General features: G+C 38.3%; 1 protein-coding gene and 1 long non-coding RNA gene across 7 annotated transcripts in view; one reads left to right on the forward strand and one right to left on the reverse strand.

Annotated features, from left to right (window-relative positions):
* The window catches only part of FHL5 (four and a half LIM domains 5), a 28,911-nt gene extending 16,200 nt beyond the window's left edge, over positions 1 to 12,711 (reverse strand). Inside the window, exons 1-3 of one of the 6 annotated variants that reach the window (XM_068677904.1) lie at positions 12,497 to 12,711; positions 12,219 to 12,247; positions 10,526 to 10,586 (exon numbers count right to left, since the gene is read on the reverse strand). The gene's annotated coding sequence lies outside the window, so the exon portion shown is untranslated. Of the gene's footprint in view, positions 1 to 277; positions 568 to 10,525; positions 10,587 to 12,218; positions 12,366 to 12,496 lie in introns of those variants that run through there. The other 5 variants (XM_068677901.1, XM_068677900.1, XM_068677906.1 and 2 more) reach the window with 5 other exon arrangements.
* Positions 1 to 14,592, forward strand: part of LOC137854473 (uncharacterized) — a 53,614-nt gene extending 39,022 nt beyond the window's left edge. The window contains exons 3-4 of the long non-coding RNA XR_011095185.1: positions 1,613 to 1,727; positions 14,506 to 14,592. This is a non-coding gene — a long non-coding RNA (uncharacterized lncRNA). The remainder of the gene's footprint in view (positions 1 to 1,612; positions 1,728 to 14,505) is intronic.
* The last annotated feature ends 472 nt before the right edge of the window (positions 14,593 to 15,064 follow it).

The raw sequence follows: 15,064 nt of genomic DNA on the forward strand, positions 1-15,064 counted from the left end.
ACAAAACAAAACAAAACAAAAAAAAACAAAAAACAAACAAACAAAAAAAAAACAAAAAAAAACAAGGACAATTAAATGGATGTCTTATTTTCAAAACATTGAAAATATCCTTGCTTTCTCTCCTCCCTCCCTTAGAGTAACTGCAGTTTTCCTAGTGATACCCTGAAGTTATATTTGAGTGTTCAAAGATACCAGAATATTTGCTCTTCTAAAATGACTAGAGAAGCAATAGGAACCAGGGACATAAAGCACAAATCAAGTCAAACCGTGTACTTACAGGAAAGTACAGACAGATGTTAACTTTGAACTAGCTGTTTTAGCTCAGTGGTGCAGCACACTGGTTGAGTCAGATCCTGAAGGCATTTGAGCAGGTGCAGAGCTCTCACTGACAAAGTCCTGTTTTCAGTAGCCAGGATGGCCATGCTAAGCAGGGCTGTGCTGTATTGACATGACTACAGTGCTTCAAGGTCCACCAGTGACAGTGATGTGGTGGACTGTCTTGGCAAAGCAGCTCATTTAGAGCTTGATCTAATAGTGGCACCATACTGCATTGTACCAGGTTCGCACATTCTGTGACCATAAGCGAAAAGGGCAAGAGCTCTGGCTTAACTGGGGGATTAATCACCCCAAGTATTGTGCAATTTTCTCCTTAATTGGTATTGCTGTCTGCCTTGTTTATGCCATGCAAATTCAAACGTTGGTGTTAGTCATCTAAATTCTTCCTTCATCCCAGTAGTGCAACATAATTTACTACTTACTTACTCAAACTTCAAGCAAGCACACCAGAGCAGTGAAAACGCCTGGACTAAAGGTGTGCTGTCTTGTAGACATACAAAAATTCTGTTGCAGCAGAGCCATGACTAGCCTGTGTCTCTCAAAGTCTCCTTTCTAGCTACAGTGTATTGGAATGGCCTTGCTCCAGTGTTGCTACAGCAAGCTGGGTATTTCCTTAAATTCCTCCACAGAACTTTCACCAGCAGCACCCAGCTTGTCCAACACCACTTGTACATGCAACCAAGGTCAACCTGAGGGATTTAGTTGGCAAAAGTCAAATTTATGTCTTTGTATGTTTCTCTCCTGAAGCATATTCTTCCCCTATTGCGAGCCTTGCTATCAAAGATCAAGAATTACCATCACAGTAAACCCACTGTACAGAGGTCAGAAATAAGCATATCACATGTAATGGCTGAAAGCTTTTTTTTTTTTTTTTTTTTTTTTTTAACAAATCAGCATAAAGTCTGAGAGTGCAATTCATCTTTTAAAACAAACATTACACTGGATCCCAGCAATTCTAGTCAGAACTGGCACCATTATTGTGAATGCAGAAAGCTCAACTGCTCATCAGTATTGCTGTTCTGTAATACTGCTCTGTGTTTAAGCTGAGACAAACTGTCTGTGGAGTGCTCGGTATTGATTCAAGTCTCTCCCAGGCTGTTACCCAGGAACACAAATCCTTTCTATCTGCTCAGATTCCTGGGCACTGTCAATATCGTCAACAGCAACCATTCAAGAAAAAAAGTGAGGTTAATGCCAAGGCTTAGATTGCTGCTTTTATTTTTCTGGAATCATTCTCACCTGCACTTTTTTTTTTTTTTTTTTTTTTTTTTTACAGGTTTTCACAGTTCGGTACAGCCAGAACTTTCTCCAGTATGCACTGTGGATCTCAGCTCTTTATGGTTACTGTGAGATTTACAGAACCACATGAAGCCATGAAATGTTTCAGTCAGGTACTGGTATGCCTTTTCATGTAAAATCATGGCAGTATTCTCAGTCATCCTGTATACATTTAGCCATAGAACAGGTTTGAGGATTGTATCTGGCGCAAAAGGGTCATGTAGAGAAGTATACCCACAGTATCTGGTGAGTTAGATACTTAAAAGACATTTAGATAGTTTAAAATAGATTAGCTTCAACTGCCCACGCTCAAAAAGCAAAGCAGTCATGAATGTAGGATGTGGATGAAAAAATCATTAGTGAATCCTAGGTACAACATTAAAGGAGCAAGTTTAAAGTAATTTAATTAGTGGTGTACTCCAGGAGCTGACACTGGGACCAATAACATCATTAATGACCTGGATGATGGGACAGAGTGCACCCGCAGCAAGTTTGCAGGTGACATAAAACCGGGAGGAGTGGTGGCTACACCAGATGGTCATGCTGCCATCCAGAGGGACCTTGGCAAGCTGGAGAAATGGGCTGCCAGGACTGACATAAAGTTCAACAAGGAGAAATGCAACGCCTTGCACCTGGGGAGGAACAACCCCAGGCACCAGCACATGGTGGGGGTCACCATCTGGGAAGCGGCTCTGCAGAAAAGGGCCTGGGAGTCCTGGTAAACAACAGGTTGAACATGAGCCAGCAGTGTGCCTTTGCAGGTAAGAACAGCAGCAGCAGCCTGCAGGACATTAAGAATAGCACTGCCAGCAGGTCAGGGGAGGGAATCCTTAATGTCTGCTCAGCAGAGTTGAAGCCACACCTGGAGCACTGCGTCCAGTTCTGGGCTCCCCAGTGCAAGAGAGACATGGAAAGAGTCCAGCGAAGTGCCACAAAGATGACTGAGGCACTGGAGCCTGATGACAAAAGGCTGAGAGAGCTGGGACTGTTCAGCCTGGAGAGGAGGAGGCTGAGGGGATGTTCTATAAATGTCTACAAATACCCAAAGGGAGGGCAGAGCCTGGCTCTTTTCAGCGGTGCCCAGTGCCAGGACAAGAGGCAATGGGCATAAATGGAATACAGGAAGTTCCCTCTGAACATCAGAAAACGCTATTTCACTGTGATGGTGACAGCACTGGAGGAAGTTTTCCAGGGAAGTTGTGGAATCTCCTTCATTGGAAATGTTCAAAACCCAACATGGTTCTGGTGAAACAGCTTTAAGGGAACCCTGCTTGGAGCAGGGGGATGAGCTACATGTCCCTTCCCACCTCAACTATTCTGTGGCAGAAAATGGAAAGGTTTATCACTGCTGAATGATAAAAGAGGCTGTATGAAACAGTCCACAAAACCTGTGTTCTCTTATAAGCAATTGGGGAGAAGTTGGGTCATTCTCATAACAGAAATAAAGGTGTCCCATAGGTGACTTGTGATTCCATGTATAAGCCACCCATACATGCAGTCTAAACACAGGAGAAATGTGATTGCTTTCAGCTGGAATACTTACATGCTCAAAGCTGAATGTGTGTTTAGTGCTTTGCTGCCTGTATCCTTGAAGCACAGATTTTGAAAGATATTTCCAAGGATAAGCAAGAAATGGGATTTTAAAAAGTATAGAAGCAATTAGGTTCTTCATTACCATTAACGTCGATGTTTCCTAATATTTCAGATCTGATAACCACAGTCTCTAAATCTTTCTCAATTAAAATACAGTCAGTGGAATTGCACAAATTTGGTTACAGAGGAAACAGCAAATGAAACTAGTGATTCTAAACAATTTCTGTCAAAACAAATAATAAAATAAAATAAAATAAAATAAAATAAAATAAAATAAAATAAAATAAAATAAAATAAAATAAAATAAAATAAAATAAAATAAAATAAAAAAAACAGAAACAAAAACCATTTTTCAGTAGATCCAGCATTTCTGCAGGGAAAAATCACTTCCAGCATTCTCAAGTCCCAGCCATGTGTGAAATTAAGAAAGACTGATATTACTTCATATTGTCACTGAGTGTGAAATGTGATCAACATATCCTTTGTCAACCAGCCTGATATTTAGATCTGAGTATGGCCCAAAACTTTGGCCCTTTCTGATGGAAAGGAGTTACTGGCTTGTCTGTGGTATCTGGTTTACCATAGTAAGGAAGATGTTGTTATTGTGGTCGTTGCAGGCAGATGCAAGAAAAAAACCTCTCTTTTCTTACCAGTTTATGTTTCAGCTGATGTTAGTACAGACAAGGTTACAGAAGAGATGTGGAGGTCTGGATGCCTTCAGTCATCTTGACTATTTTGACAGCTTGGCTCAGAAGGAAATGTAGGCTGAGCTCCATTGCTCAGCCCCTGCCCTGTATGGTACAATAAGGAATAAAGGACTGACATCTACATTAAACATAGTCCATACTAGAAGTTACGAGGAGAAGCAGATCTAAAAATAATTTTGTGATGCTAAATGACTATAGGAGTACTTATCTTTTTCAGTTCAGCAGGCAAAAATACCCTCAGGAAGATGCAAGAAACCCTGCACAAGGTGCCTAGGCAACAACCTGCTCATGAGGAAAGTTTCCTAATCCTTCTTAGAGGTTTAAATTCATGCTCTGAAACCTGAGCATTTATAAGCTTACAAAACCAATATAAATTAAGAGGTTATTGCATCAGGGTATTTTTTTGGGAAAAAAAAAAAAAAAAAAAAGGAGTTTTGCAGAAAGCTTATTTGAAAATGCTGTAACAGTTGTTTTTTTTTTATTATCTTTTTTAATTTTGATGTATTTTAGTAGCAAATATTCATGAATAAAAAAAATAATGGAAAATATCAGTTTGATTTAGAAAAGTAACATTCACAAAAGTGAAATCTGAAAAAGACATTGGTCTAAAATGAACCTTAAATTCTCCACAGAAAATCTTTTAGTAAAAACTTACTTTTTGGCTTTTGATAGAGAGTTCAATATTTCACTGGGAGAAACAATTTTATAGCTAGCTGTATATTTTATTCTAGGAAAAAAAAGATGGGAATCTGAGTTAGAGTCATCTCAGTTTGAGATAAGAAATTCTGTGGCAAAAAGACATTTGTGCTGGGTGATAGTTTCTTCAATTAAAATGGTGGAAAGGTAGAGAATAACATATTGTACTTGAATGGAAATATTAATGTATTTTCCTTCTATCAACCCACAACCCAGCAAGTAATAAATGTCTTTGAAAGAGAAAAAGGAACATTAATAATTTGGGGTTGAAATGGTCAGGATAAGAACTGAGGTCACAGGTGATCTCTGGCAGTGAATACAAATTCTCCCCAGCTTTTCAACCTGGCTTTTTTCAGTCCCCTTTCCTGCCTCCACTCTCACCTAGAATCCCCTAACTGTTGAAAGTACTTTAAAAGTGCTTGAATAAAAAGAAAATGAACGTTACAAATGGAGAATTGTATTGAAGTGTTGATCCAAGACTTTTGCCAGTGAATTCATCTGCAGCGTGCAAATGAGAGCAGCACTTCTTACTGAACTCTGCTAGAAGTGGGTCTGCACACCAAAATACCCCACCCAATTCCCCTGTATACAGTGCAATAATGCCAAAGGTCCAACAAGAAAATGGCAGCATCTTAGCAATGCACTAACACTACTGGGCAGGAACACATCTACCTGAAAACACAATAAGCTTGTCTTCAGGACAGAAAGCTTTCCTGGGGAAAGCAATAGCTGTAGGCAATGATGCCTGTGCTTCACAGGGAGTGACATGCTTATAAAACAAAGTAGCCTTGTTGCTTACAAGAGGTAACAGAGCTTCGGTAGGCAACATTGATGCTGGCTGCAGCCTTCGAGATCTTAATAAGAAATAAGCTATGTCTTTTCTTTGCAGATGTATCAGCTGCAGACTGGATTTCTCCCACCCTCACGTTTTAGTTCATGGACAGAAGGGAGGATGGAGAGTGTCATGTCCTGTGAGAACAGGGACACCACATGAATTAAAATCCTTGTGAAAGAATAACGACAATTCTCTACTCACTACAACTTTGTCTAGCTGGGTTCTTTAAAAGCTGGTGACCTACTTTAGGAATGTTTTAAGAAATAAAATGAGCGATAAGAAGAAGATGAGCAACAGCAGCAGATACGTTTTAAAGCAAGCTAAAATTGGAAAGGGTTTTCATTACTTTTTTTTTTTTTTTAAAAAAAACCTCCTTCCTCCAAAACCAAACATAAAACCCCCAAGTGGTAACACAGCATCTGCTGCAGCAGCATAGCCTTTTACTTTTCTCTCCCAACAGTACTGGGCCAACCTGACCTAGTTTTCTGAGGAAAAAATAAACTGAGCTGCAGCACTTTTGTAATAAAAATATGACACCTTATTGAAATGAAAGAAATCTAAGGATTTCTGATCTCACCTTTGTTAAAAGATTGTTATGAGTTAGGTAGCATTACAGCTTAGGAAGAGCAAAGGCTACTGGTAAGGAGTATCAGTACATATCTAACTGAGAGAGTTGAGATCCCTACCTCAATTTCATTTTTCCCAGTTATTTATTTATATTTTTAGTCCCAGTGAACAGCCAGTTTGGTTGGGGCTCCATCAGTTTTGGCTGTCACCTTGTTACCAAACTTTACACTGAAAACAAAAATGACCTGGTTCTGCAGGCAGACTCTGGGCTGCTGACTATGATTCAGTCTGTGAAGCCACTGCTGGGCACAGCCTAAGAAATTCCAGCAACAACAAACGTAGCATCTGCAGCCTCCCTTCATGTTATGTGGGAGCTGTTGTGGGTGACCATTGAGAAGGGATGGGCAAGGACGTTGAGTACAGCCACTAGTAGCCTCACCACAAAGTGAGGACTGCCTATGTACTCTGGGCTTTTATTGACAACAATATAATATTGTATTAGTTGTAATGAATAGTTAGCTTGTACTGCTAATTATGTGCATTAGCAGTAACAATCCTCTATAACTGCAAACTCTTTGGAAAGCAGGGATGCAATAAACACAGTCTGGTTAAAATATGTATGCATATGTTGCATCTGCTAGGTGCAAAACCTGAAAGATGCGGTACTCTTTGCATTCTGATGCTTTTGCAGCAATGAATTGTTTATAGAATGTAATTGAGACGGGGGTAAGAAATGTTGCCAGGAAAACACACTGTGGATGGTCTTAAGTAGACTTATTTGACTTCCTCTCTTTCCCCTAAGGGTTACGTGAACGTGTGGTTTGTCTTCTCTTAGAACGGGACCCTTAAAACACTTACATATATATATACAACTTAACATAGCCGAAAAATTTCGCTCAATTTATGGATGTTAAATTAGGTGATTTAATATACGCTGGATCAGGTTTTTAACTCCGCATGATAGCACTGGCGCTCTCGTATCTGTTGGGCACAATTCACTTACACACTCTGAACATTTGCACCAAGGCTGCAGAAAAAACTAGCACAATATGGCTGTGTGTGCATTTCACCGAAGATCTGGAATTATGGCATAGTAACTTCTTGTTTTTATTCTCTGCCCTGTATTTGTTTTAAACATACTGTAAAGCTGGAAAACCAAATAGTTATCTATGCAGATGAATCAAATTCAGGCTGCTGCTCTTAGCATTCTAGGAAAAAAAAAAAAAGACAAAATATTTGGATCTATGACATTCACTGTAAACCAGCATATTTCATTCCAACACAGTAAAAGGGTAAATGACATTCACTGTAAACCAGCACATTTCATTCCAACACAGCAAAAGGGTAAATGACTGTCAGTGTAAGAACTCCCTTATGGAAGACAGTTCACTGCAGGCCTTTCAAGGCAGTGAACCCCTTTAGGAGTGGAGTGGCTGATCAAAAGAGCTGGGAGCAGAGATCTGTGACTTCTTGTTCTTCCTTTAGCAGGGAGGAGGAAAAATAAAGGAGTGTTTCTATGACTGAGTATAGATTAATATAAAAATATTTTTTTATATGTGGTTTTGTGAATTAGACATTAACCAGAGTAAAAATATTAACTGAAGATTTCTTGAATCTGGAGCAGTTGAGTAGATAACATCTTGCCAAACAAGATGAGTATCATGGCATCAGCTCTGTTTTAACTTCAGTTCCTATATGATGTGAGCAGCACCACTGACCAGTCCTCAGATATTCTCAGCTCTGGGTTTTGTTCATGCCCTGCCAGTGACTGCTGTACAGTCTTTCTCATGTACCTGAAATCTGCGTGCCTCTTTCTTTACCTGTTCTGCCTACTTAGGAGATAAGGTCTTCAGAACAGTTATGTGATTGGGCATCCTAACATTTCCCTTAAGGCTTAAAATCTCTGTGCTAGACATTAGACATATTTCTTTCTATTTTAACATAGTCTATCCTCCTAAAAGTGGCAATGATTTAAAATTAGACCCAGAAATGAATAGATCTTGGTATTCTGTCTTTATTATGATGTGAGGTTACTGACCTTTCAGTTACTGCTCTGCTGGGAGTTTTGTAATGTCCTGGCATGTGAAAAGGTCCTTTTTTTTTAAAAAAAAAAATATATATATATATATTTTGGTACTATGACTTTCACAGTGGATTTCTTTCTGTGATTACAAATACATGCTATCTTAAAGCTGGTTCCAGTGTGGGATTGCCCTACTTTCATTGAAGGAAAATTAAAGCTAAAGATTATCTGAACACCTCAGACAGCCAACATTTGACTCAGATGAATTACAAGGAATAAAAACCATCAGTTAATTCTCATACTGCTGGAGGAAACTTAGTAAGAATGAAGAAATTCCTTTCTAACATTTAGGAACATTTTAAGATCAGGTTATTTAATTCAAGGATATTGTGGAATAATAAGCCCATTGAAACCATTAAAGTCTATTCAAATGATAACGTGAAGCCTGATACCTAGCAATAGCAAAGCAATCATCTTAGTGAACCTGGAATGGAAACTACCTGTTTCAATAGGGGATGACGCTCAGAGTCCCTACCTGGCCAGCTATGGTGGATGAGGCTGCTGTTGCTCTGAGGGAGGCAGGGTGACAAGAATTAGCAGGAATTGTTAACAAACAAATACAGGTTTGCTAAATTACAATGAAATTGGTAAATGTTTCCAGTAAAAAGTGCAAGACGATGATTAAATACATCTAAAAATTCCATTCCTGCATTAAAAAGACAAAATACCCCCCCAACATTTTGAGCTTTTAATTTGAAATGTTTCTCAATGTTCTTAATTTCCAAATTAAACAGACTCTCAGCTCATCACATTAAACAGTTTTCCTCTAATCTTTTCCTTTTTTTTCACATGCAAATAGCACCCCAAATCCAGATACTCAGAAAACTCTAATTATGCCACAATTTCACATTATAATACATAAATGAATCATGTTGTGGTTGAATTAGAAACTTGCAGCGCTCACTTGTGGAAGACTGGGCTCCTGGTTATACATTTATAACCTAATACTGTTCTGGGCTTCTGATAAATAGAATTAGAAACTAATACTCTGAAGTATTTTACAGTCTTTCAAAGATTTCAGAATGATTTTCTAATGATAATAAAGCAATCCCAAAACACAGTTGTGAGATACTTGTCTACAGAAAAGGTTAATGCTTGTCCAAGTAGAGCAACTGGCTTGCTCAAGGTCAGAGCGCAGTCCTGGAGGAGTGGGAAGACAAGCAGCCAGACATTACATCTTTGCCACTTGGTGGGTCTGCTCATTAGGCTGTGGGCATGGCGCTGGCCCAGGGTAGTTAAAAGCACTGGACAAACGTTGCCAGGTGGTCAGCCTCCAGTGCTACAGGTAAAAGGCACTTCTAAACTTAGCTGAAGCAATAAAATCTTCCAGGTGTGAAGATTACAATTGTCCTTAAGGACTCTGAGGTTATGATTAGTATTCTTACACAATTGGTTGAGAGAGTTCCTGGTTATTAAGGCTGTTTCCAGTCAATAAGGTGGTTTTGAACTAATTTTTTCCCCCCTGAAGTAACAAACACAGTTCCACATATGGGGAACTGAGGCAAAGAATATCTTGCTAAAAGTGGCTCTGGGCTGAGTTGTGGCCTCCCACGTGCGTTCTGCCCACAGTTATGCCACGCTGTCACCAGCATCCCTCCTTCTATCAATTCTGTTATCTGCATACAAAGACAGGTATAGGAAAATGAGCATTGTTGAGTCTTAAGAGCATCTCCAGCAATGAACCAGAGCAGCCTGCTTAGATCCCTTAACCGTAATATGTTGAGATGTGCAAAAATTTACCAGTACTCATATATGGACCTAGAACAAATTCAAACTCGAAGGCAACCATGACTGAGAAGGAAAGTAACTTACTAGCATGAATGAAGCAAAACCAGAAAAACCCTCTTAGTCTGAGAAAGGGAAAAAAGAAGGGATAGTTGACGTATGCTGTTCAATATCAGAGGAAAATGGGGATATTCACAAAAGCAAACCTAAGCCTACTGAGGCTAATTCACAAGACACTTTTTATAGGTAAAGGAGAGAGAAATTCCTCTCCAGGGTGATTCCTAGCACAAGCTTAATTTAGCCATTATTATAGAGGCAACCAAGGGAAATTAGTTAGCCTTTGTAATAGTTTTGTCCCTCATTGTATCTCTGTTACATAAAATTAAGTCACGGAGTTTTATTAAGTTATTTTTAGGATGTTAGTTCAGTGTTTTGGAATAACATCAGTGCATTTCTACAAAGCTGCCCTTATTACATCCGTCTTACATTTTACTGGAAAATATATGACATCAGAAGTTCACAGCCTCCTAACTAGAACTGCGCAACCTGTTCCCAGAAGAGTGAATTCCTCTGCAGGAGCAGAAATGGAGCATTTCGTCATTTCAACTTCTGAACTTTGGGCTCTGGAGATTTTAATAGAAAAGTTGAGCTGGAAATCATTAATTTTATGAACATCATAGAATTAGACTTAAGACATCATCTTACCTTTAACTGGCAGGGAAACATGCAGAAAATCTTAGTTTTATTCCCTAGATGATCTAAAAGCCTGAAATAAGTTTAGAGCTTGTTTAGTTGTCAGAAGGACCACTCATTTGAACAGGGTCAGGATTTCATCCTCTGAGTTTAGGGTTGAGGTTAGTAAGTATACTGGTTAAGATTTTCACATTTCTTTCTGTCTGTCCATGGTTAGGCAATACTGATTTAATTATTTTTTTTCTTAAAAACTCAAAATTTAAAAAAAGGTATGCAGAAAGCTGGGATTATTGGTATGTGTCCCATAGACTTTACATTTTACCAAGTCAACTTACAATTTACCAAGTCAGCCAAATGCACACACTTAGCAAAATATGATTGCCTGAAAATAACCCGGAGATACCACAGGTCACAATAGATCAGAATCTCTTTCAAGTAGCTTCTGCTTTCATGTTGCTCTAATCTTGCAAGACAATTAGTATGTTATCTTAGGTTTCTATCACTTACACAACTTTGAATCAAAGTGACTTTTATGGCACTGCTATCAAATTGCATGGCAAAACCATCAGCAATTTCTCATAACACTAATACTTTAGATACATTCTGTCTTGTTCAAATACTCTAGAAATGTCAACCCATCACAGAAATAGAAGAAAAATGGGTGAAAATATTAAAGAAAAACAACACGGGCATCTGAAATTGATTTTCTAAATAAAAGTCTTTGTGTCCAGCTCCAGATATAAAAACAGAACTCCTCAAAACAGAGACAGTTAAAGAAAAATATTTTCAACATTGTTATTTAAATATTTTAATTCAGTTCTGATAGTTTCATCCAAATTTAATTTTGACCCAATTATTCAAAAAAAAAAAAAAAAAAAGCCACTGTGAAATCAGGTAACAGTACAATTAATATATGTAGACTAAAAGGAATATTTCCACCCCACTGCCCATATTTCTTTTTTAATTCTGTAGTATAGGCCCACATTTCCAGCAAAATTCCAGCAAAATTTCAGCAAGCAGTGGCTTAGCCTTTCAATTCCACTCTTTTCAAATTCCAAACCAAGATTACGTTCATAAAAACATGACAGATTGAAGATAAAATAAGTTATAGAATTGCAAGATACTACTTGATTTCTGTAACAAGTTAAAATATTTCTGTAAATAGCAGCTTGGAAACTGGTTTTACTTCAAAGGAAATGCAAGAACAATCAATATTAGGCGATGATATTGTTTGTGACTATAGAAAAAAAGTGACTTTCATGAAAATGCATTATTTAGAAAGTTTTCTTGCAATAGCAAATAGCTATGAAAGCTTACTAAGAAATGAGGATTGAAATGTCATAGGAAACAGCACACTCTTTATGTTGGCTTGTTGTGTGGAGTAAACAAAATTAATCCTCATCTCATTACAAAGGGAACCATAGACAATCTTCCCTTACATTAACGAGTGAGCCAATTCATAAAACAAAAACTATTGCATCTGAAAAAACTGTGGCATCTCAGTAGACAGAATCATTTTTTTTTAAATATGTATAGAATTCTGCATAGAATTTAAAGAAGCAGTATCCATGTGAATTAGTAGTTCTGTGTCTTGAAAAAAATACTTCTGCTTCATTTCTCAAAAAGGTAAGTTAGTTACCTTGTACAGTACCACATCTAATCGTTATAATATAAAGGAATAATGGAAAAGAGCCTCAATACTCACATTTGGTTTTAAGCTGCTTCTCCTGGTAACTTGTGCAGCAAAATGAAGAAGAAATAATTACACGTCTGCACAGAAACAAGCATTCATCAAGTCCAAAAGAAACAGAACACTTTGCCAGAGCTATTTGAGGGTCCCATCAGAATTTGGCTGGATGGAAGAAGGCTGAGGGTCAGTTTCTTTCCCTGAGACCTCATGACATGCAAATAACTAGCTGCCTCACCACTTAATCAAATTTTTTTTTTTTTGACATACTCTGTTTACAAATGGCAAATACATACCGTGTAGGAGGACTGTATTTCAGACAGCTGTCAAAATGAAAAAAGGCACTTCTGTTAAAAAACTCGAGTTAAACCCCCTAATCCCCTAACTGTTCAGCAGAAAATGAAGAGATGGATCACCGTTCATCCCCGACTACGCTGTGGTCCACACAGAATGAATCCAACAGCCCTCAGTTGGGCTTGTAATTCAGAAAAGAAACAGAAAAATCATGATTACTAACGTATGACTGCTGCGTACAGGAAATGGGCGGGGGGGGGAGCAGGGAGAGAGACTTCTCCAATTAAAGGAAAGATTTTTTGGGGACCGAGTTGAATTCCTCTAACACTACTAAAGCAATTTCTGGGCTGGAACAAGTCGCCTCTCCTCCAGCATGCAGGAAGTTGCACATACGGCATTACCATTCGTGGTAGGCACGGCCTCGTCAAGGCTATCCCTCAATATTTCTCAGTTCTGGCCTACTTCAGCCTGCAGTCATCTCTTTTTGTTTGGACACAGGAGGGGCCAGCTAAGTTTTGCAGACAGTCTACTGCATGCATAAAGCACACAGAAGAACTTGTAAGCAAAGTACTGCATCAGGCTCTATGCAGCACTTTAATCAATTTTAGCTGAAAGTAAGTATATTGTGTCCATTTAAAAGAGGAGGCTCAAGCTAAGCAGAGTGAAAAAAAACAAGGATGGGTGCTTGTGGTATGAACTACTATTGACCTCCAGGCAGATTTTTCCACTGCCAAGAGCCAATGCATCTGAATCATTTAGTCTATAATGTCAAGTGGGTGGGACCTGCTTCATATCACAGGCAGAAGAAAGAAGGAAGCATTTAAACGTTAAAGATGTACTAAGTTCTTTGATAAACTGGCAAATCTGGATAATGTGTTCTGGAGGTTATCCTGGGTAGTATCTTGCAATTACGACTGATCATTTGATTGTTATTGCTGAAAATTCATCATTTCTATTTGTGGCTGACTGGTTTCTTAAAACTCTGCACACATTTATTTTGTCTTCCAGTAAAATTGGATTGAACTTTTACCTCCTAGTGTACAAACTATAAGCTTTATTTATATCGAGCACTTCAATGCTAATTTTTCAAGCTTGCAATTTTTGTAGATTGGGAAGTTAGGCCTGAATGCATGTCCAAAGGGAGAATCATGAAATTTCCTCTTGCCTTTACTACCAAAAAGAAAAAAACTGAAAATACAATTTTTGAAACCCACAACTATGAGCAAGACAAAAATATTATCCAAACTGATCTGTCAGAAGACCTAATGACACTTAGTTCCAACACAGAAGGTTCTTTCCAGAAAGCATGAAAAACACAGAAACCTCCTCTACCCATATTATCTTCCTTAAAACTTCAAAGACCATCCTTTTCATTTTTTTTTTCTAGTTGGAGGGATAATTGCTGTGTTAATAGAAGTCTTGCCAAGAGAAGCTCTTAAAAGAAAGTATTTTTTGCCAACAGGTGCAAATTGAATACAACAGAACAAAAATTCTGCTGCTTTTTCATATCACAGTAAGATGATGTCTCACACAGCTCTCACATCCTTTCCTGATCTTCCTGAAATAGAAAGCAGCTTATTTTGTGACCCCAGATGCAATCTGTCTTGACCTAGCTTCCTCTTCACGTTGAGGATTTAGGAGTTCTTAAACCAAATGATGTTTCTGTTTAAAAATCTTAAATTGCTCTTCCCATCTCACTGTATTAAAACCAAAACAAACAACAACAAAACAACCAAGGTATCATTCCTTGCTTAAATATTTAAGCATTCCTAAAAAAACATTATCAAATTATTTGCTGTTTTCCTGAGAAAACATCTTCACACTTTACTGAATATGCTACTATTTGGGCCAGCAGAGAGAAGGAATCCTGTTCTCACAAGTATCCTGTTCACCCCAAAGCTTCAGATCATTACCATTTTCTGTGTTTAAAGTACAACCATCATTCAAAATGTTTGAGTAGCATGTATTTGGAGGCTCTACATACATCTCTTATGCTTATACTCCTCCCTAGGTATCCCCTTTTGGCCACTGCTGGAGAAACGATACTGGGCTACACAGACAGTTGATCTGACCCAGTACAATCACTCTCATGTTTTCTATGTAAGTACTAAACTTCCTATTCCAATAACAGCAACAACAACAAATCTAATCAGTTTTGTAGATATTTCCATTTTCCTGGCCTAAGGAAATGTAACTGCTAGTTAAAAAAGGAAAATCACAGAGCAGTATTTCAGAAGAAGCCTAAAAGATCCTAAAAAGCCTGTAGCTTTATCTGAGCAAGCTGTTAAGATGCTTTAATCCAGACAACAACCCCCAATACCAACTATTATTTGGAAACTTGTGCCAATTCTTGTTTCAAAGACGTTGCACACCAAGAGAACAGGAAAGAAGGCTGCAAGTTCCAGCAGAACTGCAAATAACCAGCTAAAAAGTTGCAATTTGCCACTTAGTAATGGGGAAAGGCAAGGCTACTGCTCAGAAAGATATTTTTCTGCCTACAGTTAATGCACCTACTCCAATTTGCTGAGAGCAGCAAATGAGACTACGAAGTCTGTTTATAAATGTTTGTA

This window comes from Anas acuta, chromosome 3 (genome assembly GCF_963932015.1).
Source record: "Anas acuta chromosome 3, bAnaAcu1.1, whole genome shotgun sequence".
NCBI classification, from domain to species: Eukaryota; Metazoa; Chordata; class Aves; order Anseriformes; family Anatidae; genus Anas; species Anas acuta.